The sequence below is a fragment of the Meles meles genome, chromosome 16 (assembly GCF_922984935.1).
Source record: "Meles meles chromosome 16, mMelMel3.1 paternal haplotype, whole genome shotgun sequence".
NCBI lineage: Eukaryota > Metazoa > Chordata > Mammalia > Carnivora > Mustelidae > Meles > Meles meles.
Window position 1 is genome coordinate 13,012,094 of NC_060081.1, and position 11,170 is coordinate 13,023,263.

Genomic DNA, 11,170 nt, shown 5'->3' on the forward strand with positions numbered 1-11,170 from the left:
GGCGTTCAGGTTTGGCGCCAAAAAGGCGGGGTTTACATTTTTTGGTGGTTAGGGAGACAATATGTGTGCTTTTTACTAATTGGATGTCTCCATCTGGCTTGACTCGTCCTTGTATTCTGGCCTCTGTTATCAGGAACTGGCCGACCTGGCCTTGTATTCTGGTCTCTGTTATTAGGAACTAGCTGACCATATTTTACTGGTTTCCCAGACTTACTTCTAAGTAAGTTTCTTGGGGGGGGGGCAGGGTCAGTTTAATTTTACTGCACAAACAACAAAATGGCTTTTAACCAAGATGGAGTTGCTCTGGCTAAATAGGCCCTTACAATACACTTGAAAAAAACAACCAATGCCAACTGTCACTATAAACCCAGATGTTGGATTTACTAGACAAACACTTGTAATCAGCTGTTTTAAATATGTTTGAAGAGCTAAGGGGTCACTGAATCCCTTAGATGCAGGGGTCAATAACCTAACTGTAGGAGCTGAAATTGTAAAACTCTTAGAAGGAAATAAATGTAAATCTTTGTGGCCTTAGATTAGGCAGTGATATTTTTAAGATTTTATTTTTAGAGAACGAGAGAGAGCACAAGTGAGGAGAGAAGCCCATTCCCCACTGAGAAGGTAGCCTGACATGAGACACAATCCCAGGACCCCAAGATCATGACCTGAGCCAAAGGCAGATGCTTAACTGATTGAGCCATCCAAGCACCCCTAGGCAATGACTTCTTTTTTATTTTTATTTTTATTTATTTTTAAAATTTCTTTTCAGTGTTCCAGAATTCATTGTTTATGTACCACACCCAGTGCTCCATGCAATATGTGCCCTCCACAATACCCACCACCAGGCTCACCCAACCTCCCACCCCCTGCCCCTCCAAAACCCTCAGCTATTCCTCGGAGTCCACAGTCTCTCATGGTTCATCTCCCCCTCCAATTCCCCCCAACTCCCTCTCCTCTCCATCTCTCCATGTCCTCGGTATTATTCCTTATGCTCCACAAATAAGCAAAACCATATGATAATTGACTGTCTTTGCTTGACTTATTTCTCAGCATAATCTCTTCTAATCTCTTGATTTATTTCACTCAGCATAATCTCTTTGATACAAAAGTTGGGTATTCATCCTTTCTGATGGAGACATAATACTCCATAATATATATGGACCACATCTTCCTTATCTATTTGTCCGTTGAAGGGCATCTTGGTTCTTTCCACAGTTTGGTGACTGTAGCCATTGCTGCTATGAACATTGGAGTACAGATGGCCCTTCTTTTCACTGGATCTGTATCTTTGGGGTAAATACCCAGTAGTGTGATTGCAGGGTCATAGGGAAGCTCTATTTTTACTTTCTTAAGGAATCTCCACACTGTTTTCCAAAGTGGCTACACCAATGTGCATTCCCACTAACAGTGTAACATCTTCTCCAACACGTGTTGTTTACTGTCTTGCTAATTTTGGCCATTCTAACTGGTGTAAGGTGGTATCTCAATTTGGTTTGATTTGAATCCCCTGATGGCTAATGATGATGAACGTTTTTTCATGTGTCTGCTAGCCATTTGTATGTCTTCTTTGGAGAAGGGTCTGTTCATGTCCTCTCCCCATTTTTTGATGTGATTATCTGTTTTGTGTGTGTTGAGTATGAGGAGTTCTTTATAGATTTTGGATATCAGCCCTTTGTCTATACTGGCATTTGCGAATATCTTCTCCCATTCTGTGGGTTGCCTCTTTGTTTTGTTGACTGTTTCCTTTGCTGTGCAGAAGCTTTTGATCTTGATGAAGTCCTAAAAGTTCATTTTCGCATTTGTTTCCTTTACTTTTGGAGACATATCTTGAAAGAAGTTGCTGTGGCTGATGTTGAAGAGGTTACTGCCTATGTTCTCCTCTAGGATTCTGATGGATTCCTGCCTCACGTTGAAGTCTTTTGTCTATTTCGAGTTTATCTTTGTGTATGATGTAAGAGAATGGTTGATTTCATTCTTCCACAACATAACTGTCCAATTTTCCCAGCACCATTTATTCAAGTATTTATTGCACTATTGGGTATTTACCCCAAAGATACAGATGTAGTGAAAAGAAGGGCCATCTGTACCCACATGTTTACAGCAGTAATGGCCACAGTCGCCAAACTGTGGAAAGAACCAAGATGCCTTTCAACAGATAAACAGATAAAGAAGACACGGTCCATATATATACAATGGAGTATTACATGTCCATCAGAAAGGATGAATACCCAACTTTTGTATCAACATGGACAGGACTGGAAGAGATTATGCTGAGTGAAATTAGTCAAGTAGAGAGACTCAATTATATAGTTTTGCTTATTTGTGGAGCATAAGGAATAACATGGAGGACATGGGGAGATGGAGAGGACAAGTGAGTTGGGTGAAATTGGAGGGGGAGACGAACCATGAGAGACTGTGGACTCTGAGAAACAAACTGAGGGTTTTGGAGGGGAGGATGGTGGGAGGCTGGGTGAGCCTGGTGGTAGGTATCATGGAGGGCATGTATTGCATGGAGCACTGGGTGTGGTGCATAAACAATGAATTCTGAAACACTGAGAAGAAATAAAAAAAATTAAAAAAAATTCTAATTAAAATTATCTTAAGCATTTATTTATTTATTTTTTAAAGTTTTTTTTTTTGTTTTATTTATTTGACAGAGAGAGATCACAAGTAGGCAGAGAGGCAGGCAGAGAGAGAGGAGGAAGAAGGCTCCCTGCTGAGCAGAGAGCCCATGTGGGGCTCGATCCCAGGACCCTGAGATCATGACCTGAGCCGAAGGCAGAGGCTTAAACCACCGAGGCATTTAAATGATAAGTAAAAATAAAAATACCATAAGAAATGTACCCTTTATTATCTTGCACAGTAACAAACATACTGATCTGCCCCTCTCTCTCTCTCTCTCTGCCTGCCTTTCTATCTACTTGTGATCTCTCTCTGTCAAATAAAATAAAATAAAAAATCTTTAAAAAAATTTAGTACTCTGAAAAACAACTAGAGGGTTATGAAGGGGCGGCGGGGGGGGTGGGGGGCTTGGGAGGTTGAGGAACCAGGTGGTGGGTAATAGGGAGGGCACGTACTGCATGGAGCACTGGGTGTGATGCCAAAACAATGAACACTGTTATGCTGTAAATAAACAAATAAAAATAAATAAATTAAAAAAAAATTTAGTATGATTTGGTCAATTTGGAATTGAGAGAATTCACTTGCCTTTGCCATCCAATTAAACCTCTTACTGGTCCAAGAGGAATTATAAAGTTGTCCTTCCTTTTGGTGAATCTGTTTTTTTTTTTTTTTTAAAGACACATTTATTCAGCGTCATGATCAGACTATTACATTTAGCAATCAACAGCATGGGTGCAAAAAAAAAATCTACATTAAAACCCTTTGTTGGAATGCTTTACACTTTCCACAGAACAGAAACTAAAATAACCTGTTATACAATTAGTCACAAATACAGTCCTCGAGTTTTTTTTGCCCATACACATGAGTATTGTCTAAAACATGTCTTCTTTGTAGCAGCTAGGCCCTGCCACCACTGTGCTTGGCTGAGTTCACAAATCTGTTGTAACCTGTAGCTTCCCTGTCACTTCTCTGGCTCTCCTCTCCTGCTAAGCTTTGTTTCCTGGCAGTAATTAAAACCTTCTGCCACTGCCGTAGCTACTGCTGCTGCTGGAACCACCATAGCCACCTTGGTTTCGTGGTTTGGCGAAGTATTGGCCTCCACCACCATAAGGGCCAGAGCTTCTGCCTCCAAAATTGCCTCCTTTCATGGGTCCAAAATTTGAGGACTGATTGTTGTAATTGCCAAAATCATTATAGCTTCCGCCACCTCCAAAGTTGCTTCCATCATTACCAAATCCGTTCTAGCCGTCCCCACTGCTACCGTATCCACCACCACCACCTCGACTGCCACCAAAGCCACCTCGACCACTGAAGTTTCCTTCGCGACCAAAGTTGTCATTCCCAACAAAACCACCTCCACGACCACCACCAAAGTTTCCAGAACCACTTGGACCTCTTTGGCTGGATGAAGCACGAGCCATCTCTTGCTTAGAGAGCACTTTCCTTACTTCACAGTTGTGGCCATTCACAGTATGGTATTTTTGAATGACAATCTTGTCTACAGAATCATAGTCATCAAATGTTACAAAAGCAAAACCCCTCTTTTTTCCACTGCCTCGGTCAGTCATGATCTCAATCACTTCGATTTTCCCATACTGTTCAAAATAATCTCTTAGATGATGTTCTTCAGTGTCTTCTTTAATGCCACCAACAAAAATCTTTTTCACAGTTAAGTGGGCACCAGGTCTTTGAGAATCTTCTCTTGAGACAGCCCTCTTTGGTTCCACAACGCTTCCATCCACCTTGTGTGGCCTTGCGTTCATGGCGGCATCCACCTCCTCCACAGTGGCATATGTGACAAACCCAAAGCCTCTGGAGCGCTTGGTGTTTGGATCTCTCATGACCACACAGTCCGTAAGTGTTCCCCATGGCTCAAAATGGCTCCTCAGACTCTCATCGGTTGTTTCAAAGCTCAGACCTCCGATGAAGAGCTTCCGCAGCTGTTCAGGCTCTTTGGGAGACTCTGACTTAGACATGACGGCGGTGGGAGGGGAGACTTCAATGATGCTTACTTGGCGGCGTCCGCGGTGAATCTGTTTTTGACAGAGTTTGTTAGCTGGACATAAATGAGGAGGGATCAAATGACACAATTTGGGAATATAGATCTGGCTTGAAAGGTCTATACTAAATTTCAAGGTAAAGGTTACTATTATAGGTTACAATATGACCATGAGAAGTTTAATTAGCATAGGTTCCTATAGTCTTGGGGTAGAAATCTGATAATAGAAGTCTAATGTATACTACCAAGGATAATAATATGTGCAATGTGCTAAATTTCCTATGTGTTCTCTATATGCATTATAAGGTATCCTTATTCTTTTAGAATCTAGACATAGTGCCCATGGATCTACTGTTACTTTTTAAATAGCTAAGTATGAATTAAAAAGTATAAGTTGGGAGTATAATAAATGATCAATTTTTTTACTTATTTTTATTTAAAAATATTGTCACTCAATTGTCTTCATGTGGATGTGCTGTGACAATGTCTATCCCTAAAGTAGCATCATTACCCATGGCTGAAACTATATATTTAGTATTCCATATGGTACATTCATCTCTATAATTTTAAAATGTTATTTCTGTTTTCCCAAATTTTTGAATTTAATATTTTACTTCCTGATCTTGGTTTTCACCAGTCATCTATTGATTCTTCATGTGTTCTGTTCCATAAATAGAGCACAATTTTCCTCCAATTGGCAATTTTTTTAATATATTGTTAATGTAAAAAATGTTTTTAAACATTTTTTAAACATGACCATGCTCTTGGCCCCATTCAGTGGTGGTTTTATCTACATTATACTTTGTCCATCCCAATGCTTATATTAATTTAGAGATTCCTGTTTCGTCACTAGAGTAGCAATCTGCCTATGGTTCACACTTGTAATATCTGTATGTTGTGTTCTACTCAAGAACATGTTGTTTGCATGGAAGTAGAGACAGTTTGTAGTTTATTTTGAGTATTTTTTTGAGGAATCAATAAGTGTCTTATTAATAGATGGGTTGTTATGCTGACTGTTTAATGTGGGTATTGTCCCCATCATTTTCATCATTGTCATAATAAAAATCGTCATCATCATCATCATCATCATCATGGTTCCCCATCTTATCCAATGCCAAAGTCCACTGACGTAGCTAAGTGATATAATACTTTGCATGGTATCTCTAAATATCTATTGTATATCTCATTAGTTTCTCTGGTTCTCTATATATCATTAGCATTACCATTCTTGGTCCTGCCATCTGATAAAATGAGCATCCTGCAAGGGTAAAGACCATTGCTTTTCTACAAATGCACCTTTTGGGTCAGTTTATAGAGAGCACATATAATCTCTTATTTGTATATATTTAGTATGTCTGGTCATATTCTACCATATTCTACTATGGTGGATGAAAATTTCTTCTTATGCACATTTAATCCTTTCAGAACATGGGATATTAAGTTGATGATAATACACTTATCTGCATAATGATTTAAGCATCTTTCTTAATTTATCCTTATTAGTATGTGTATATGCAGGCAATTTTGTAATTTCTTGCAGTCTTCCTTGACCTTTTGCTAATGCCAAATATTTGTCTTTATATTGTATAATATCTTGATCTACTGATAAGGACAGAGGTATTGCTGCCAGAGTTAACTTGAAATGTTTCAGTTACAGATGAAGTATGTTTTAGAACTGGGGCATGTAGGCTTTTTCCTATTAAACATAGGGTAATTTACAATTTAAGCAATACACAAATCTGGGGATACCAAATGGGTGGATAACTAGTAATTCAGATTCTGAAAAAGAAAGAGCAGCAAGTTGCCTCAGTATATGAGTGACCATGAGGTTTGCAAAGTGTCTTGGCTGTCCAAGTGCCCTTTCTGTATGTTCTTCAGCTGCTCTATGCAATAGTGTGCTAAAACAGTTACTAGATCAGGAATCAGATATAGGTTGTCTTTGTCTTCACAGAGTCCTTGCCATGTGTCTAATGCTACACTTAATTCAGTATGCCATTATAGAGGTAACAGAACTTGGTTGACTTGGTATATACACTGAGTTACAATACCAAGAGTCAATTACTAGGTCAGGCCAATATTTGTCCTCTCAGTTGGTATCTTAGAAGGGGCATTTAAGATCCACATTGATTCTCATGGAGGAGAATTGAAGTGGAACTTTCTGCTACTTCATCAACTTCCTTATGTATTCAGTTTCTCCTTTGATTGAAGGTTTCCCAGATAGTAGGTGGTACCAATGGCAAACAGTAGGGTGGAGAGGTTGGACTTAGTGGTTCTGGTGATGTTGGTGATGCTGGTGAGTACTTGGTTGCATTTAGATGACAAAGATGGTGATCCATGGAGGAAACAGAGGATGTCATAGACAGTGAAGTTGTATCTGGACTACAAAGTAGTGTTCCAGTTTGCAACTATGGCACACTGCTGTTGTTGGAGCTGTTGGAGCCATAGCTACCATGAGTATGGACCCAATATTGAGCAATAAGAAAATAGTATGGGCAGGAGGCAACATGACACAATGACCCATTTGCACTATTTATAGAGTTCAAGATGCATAGTGGATTCATGCCTGCAAAGTAAAGATAGTCTTCTATATATTTCTAGTTCTTGCCACTCAAGGAACTCTATCAGTGCTATGGTCATTATTGCCCCTATTGCCCCAAGCATAAACATCTTGCAATATGCTAGGCTAAATGTTAGGCATCTAGTGTTGATACAATAAAAATGGTGTTCTGCATGCCTGAAATTTTTATAGGGTCATTATAGTACTTTCATTAATTTGATGTAATATACCTTTTCCTTTGATTACTCAGTAGGTTATATTAATTAATAATATAATATATTAATTAATATATATATATATGATGTCATTATGTTTTTTGAATTAGTACTTTTAATTTAGATTCTGGGGTGTTCTCAGTGTTAATTCTTATTTCTGTGAGGGCCTGCAAAATTAATTCAATAGGAGTTTTCCCATCTTTGGAATAACCATGGTTTTGAGATCTTGCTGTCTCCCAGATTGCTTTAGTCCTAGCTTTCATATCCAGACTGCTAGTAAGCAATCTAAGCTTTTGCTTGAGTAAGGAACTACAACTTTCAATTTATCCAGAGGCATTTGAGTTATAGGGTAAGTAGAACTTCCACACGATGCCCTGTTCTTTGGTCCATTCTTGCATTAGCTGTCAGTTCCCTGATCTGATTCAATGGGATACCATAGCAAGAAATCCAGATCTTGAATATCTCATGTTTATATATATACTTTTTTTCCTGCAAGAATAGGGTAATCCTGTTCCTGACTATGTATCTACAATCATGCATGCATATACTTTCTTCTTTGATATAGACAAGTGTCCTATAGGATCACTTTGTGTAATTTAGAAGCATCTGTCAGCTTTGACCCAATTTGAAGTACTCATTAATAGCCTTCAAGCTTTAATCTTTCAGTAATTCTCACATGTCTTAATTTGAAATTGGAGGCATTTGGTGGGTATGGGCATGTTTCTTTTCTCTATGTTTTAGTGCTCTCTGTGCCAGCATGACCTGTTGGTGATGTGCCTGTGCAATTATCCTATCAATCGGCATATTTGTTTGTGCAGGTTTTATGTTTCATTATCCGTCTTGTTTACATATGGTTATATTTTGAATTGGTTTTGTCCTTGTGCAAGAATTATTGTTTTTTAAGATAAATTTTAGATATCCTTTCCTCTTTAATTTTTCTAGTGAGTTTGTCTGCCTGGTTTTGGGGAGTTCATTAAAAAAATCAAAAGATTCAGAGATGAGAGGAAGATGGCCATGGAGTAGGAAGACTGTGGGCTCACCTTGTCCCATGAACACAACTAGTTAACTATCAAATCATCCTAGAAATGGACCTGAAGACCAACAGAAATTTAGTTACTTCGTAGTTGTCCTTCTGATGTGCAGAAACTTGTATGATGAATATGGAGATGTCAGCTAGTGCTATTTTCTGCCACATATCTTTACACTGTATGTCCTTATTTCCTATTTTCCAGTCATTTTTCCACCATGTTTCTTACCAAAGAACTATTCCATTGGCTACTGCTCATGAGTCTGAGAAAAGATATATCTCATTCTGATTTCCCTTAACAGACTGTTCAGTCACCAATTTTTTGGGTGTTAGTTCAGAATATTTGCTGATTCTCCCATGCCTGAGCTGTTAGGGTCAGACCATCATTAGTTCTCAAGGCTGCAGCCTGGCAACATACTCTGGATGGTGTCAGGGAGGCTGATTCATCTGTAAACTCTGCATTTTTGAGTGTTGTAGACCAGAATGGTCCCCATTGCCCAACTACACAAGCTCAAATGGACTTACCTCTGGGAAATTTTGGAAAGTCCACTATTGGTATTGCCAAAATTTTCTGTTAATGCAGAGGGCGGACCATCCATTCATATATTCCGCTTAGAAACATACCATTTTCATGTTAGGAGTGTAAGGTCAGGTGTAGTTCCCCTCTGTCAGAAGTCCATTTTACCCATTCTAGAATAGGCTGTGGAGTTTAATTATAATTGACTTGTTTTCTATAATGGGTCTGTATTTTATAGGGCCTCCTAGAATGCCCAGATGAGCCTTTCCTTTAAGATTTAATTGTCTGTGTGTGTGTGTGTGTGTGTGTGTGTGTGTGTGTGTGTTAGAAAGAGAGAGAGAAAGAGAGAGAGAACAGGGGACAGAGGAGAGGGAGAGGGACAAGCACACTCTGCGCTGAGCCTGGAGTCTGATGGGGGGCTTGATCTCACAAACCTGAGATCATGACATGAGCCAAAATCAAGAGCTGGACACTTAACCAACTGGGCCACCCAGGTGCCCCCAGATGAGCCTTTCTATTGGTCAATATCTATTCTCAGACCATGGAAATTTCTCAGTCCAAAATTCAATGGGTAAATTTGGGGTCACGTGGTGTTTTTGTTCATGGTGACCATGTTGCAAACCATTGCGAATATCAACATTCTAATTTAAATTCAGAGTCTTCATTAGCTAGTGCCAATGTATTAAAAATTCTGACAGCATTTTTCAAAAAGTAAAGGCTGACTCTTGAGCCTCTGTCCATTTAAATACCTTACTCTTTCTAGTTACTTCATAAATTGGTTTTAACATAATCCCCATATGTGGTATGTGCTATTTGCAATATTCAAGCAATCTTATGACTTGCTGGGCTTCTAAATTGAACTAGCAGCATATCCTTGTATCATTATTACTCGGGATGCTGCAACTAATGTCGTAATATAGGATTTAGATAGGATATATTCTTGCCAACCACAAACTCTGAGGTAGGGTCATATATTCTGTTAAATGTAACTGCTTCAGTGTTGCAGGGACAGCGTTTAGCTATGGAGCTCTGAAGACTGTTTCCACACTCGAATCTTGGCTCTTCCAGAAATTAGGAGTTTGGGCTGTTTTCTGAGCTTAACATGTTGACAACTAATTTAAAGTTTTTTTTTTTTTTAAAGACAACACAACATATCTGCAAGCCATATTCAATTATTAATTTTTTTTTTAACCAAGTAAATGCAAGGATCTAATTGGCCTTATTATGCAATTCATGAATTGGGTAGCATCCTATCTAGCAAGTAGAGGGGAGCTATGTTGAGCTGCAGAAAGGGAAAGGTTTTTAAGGCAAGAGAGGACAAAAACAAAAAAAAAGAAAGAATTTTATTAGCAAGGAGTATATTGTTTAAGTAAGGTGGTCACCCTCCTAAGAGGGAAGTGTCTCCCAGGAGATTGCCTCCAGGAAATTCCATCTGACTAGTTTAAGGTTACATTCCTGAGGGTATTGAAACTGCAGTTGTGTTATATTAGATCTTGCTTTAACATCTGGCGTTAACGTAATTGACTCAATTATGTGTTTGTGTTTTTTTCTTTTTAACAATCACCCCTTTTGATAAGACTCAATTTAACTGAGAGATGTAATCAACATTTAAGGTATTAGCAGCACCTTCAGTACTGTTCTGTAGTTCTTACTGCTTTTGTTGATCCTTCGGTGGTATTCACAGGTCACGACATTTTTGTTTAATCTCGGTGATAATCACAAGTTACAAGTTCAGGTTCACAATTTTTGAGTCAGTTCTTTTCATTCATTTTTTGATGTTTCATTCTCTAGGAGATCCTCTGCTTGGTGTTTAGCCCCTGTGAACATACATTTAAAGCTTTTGAGAGAATATAGCACACCAGTGAGATAATTATGAGTATTAATAAGGAGGATAATTTCCCACATTTAGAGAACACTCTGGAGACATGATTCTCAAGACCCAAATCAATAAAAATCAAAGAAAGACCCTATGAAAGGAGTCATCTTTTTACGTCAAATGGCTTATTTGATTGTATATAATTGAGCTTCAACTTCGCCAAAAGTGTTAATTTAGGTATATCAGGTAGTGTTGGCTATAACACAATTGCCAACTTGCTCAGCTAAGATAATCATGAGGTATTTTATTATCAAGAAAAACTTCAGTCAGAGAATCTAAGGCTCTTTGGGTAGTCATTGTCTTAGCAATGGATTTTGCAGTATCTTCAAGAGTTAAGAGGAGTTCCTGATCATATTC

At 38.6% G+C, this 11,170-nt stretch overlaps 1 pseudogene; it reads right to left on the reverse strand.

Moving 5' to 3' along the window:
- Positions 1-3,632: 3,632 nt before the first annotated feature.
- Positions 3,633-4,618, reverse strand: LOC123927005 (annotated as a pseudogene).
- Between the last annotated feature and the right edge of the window lie 6,552 nt (positions 4,619-11,170).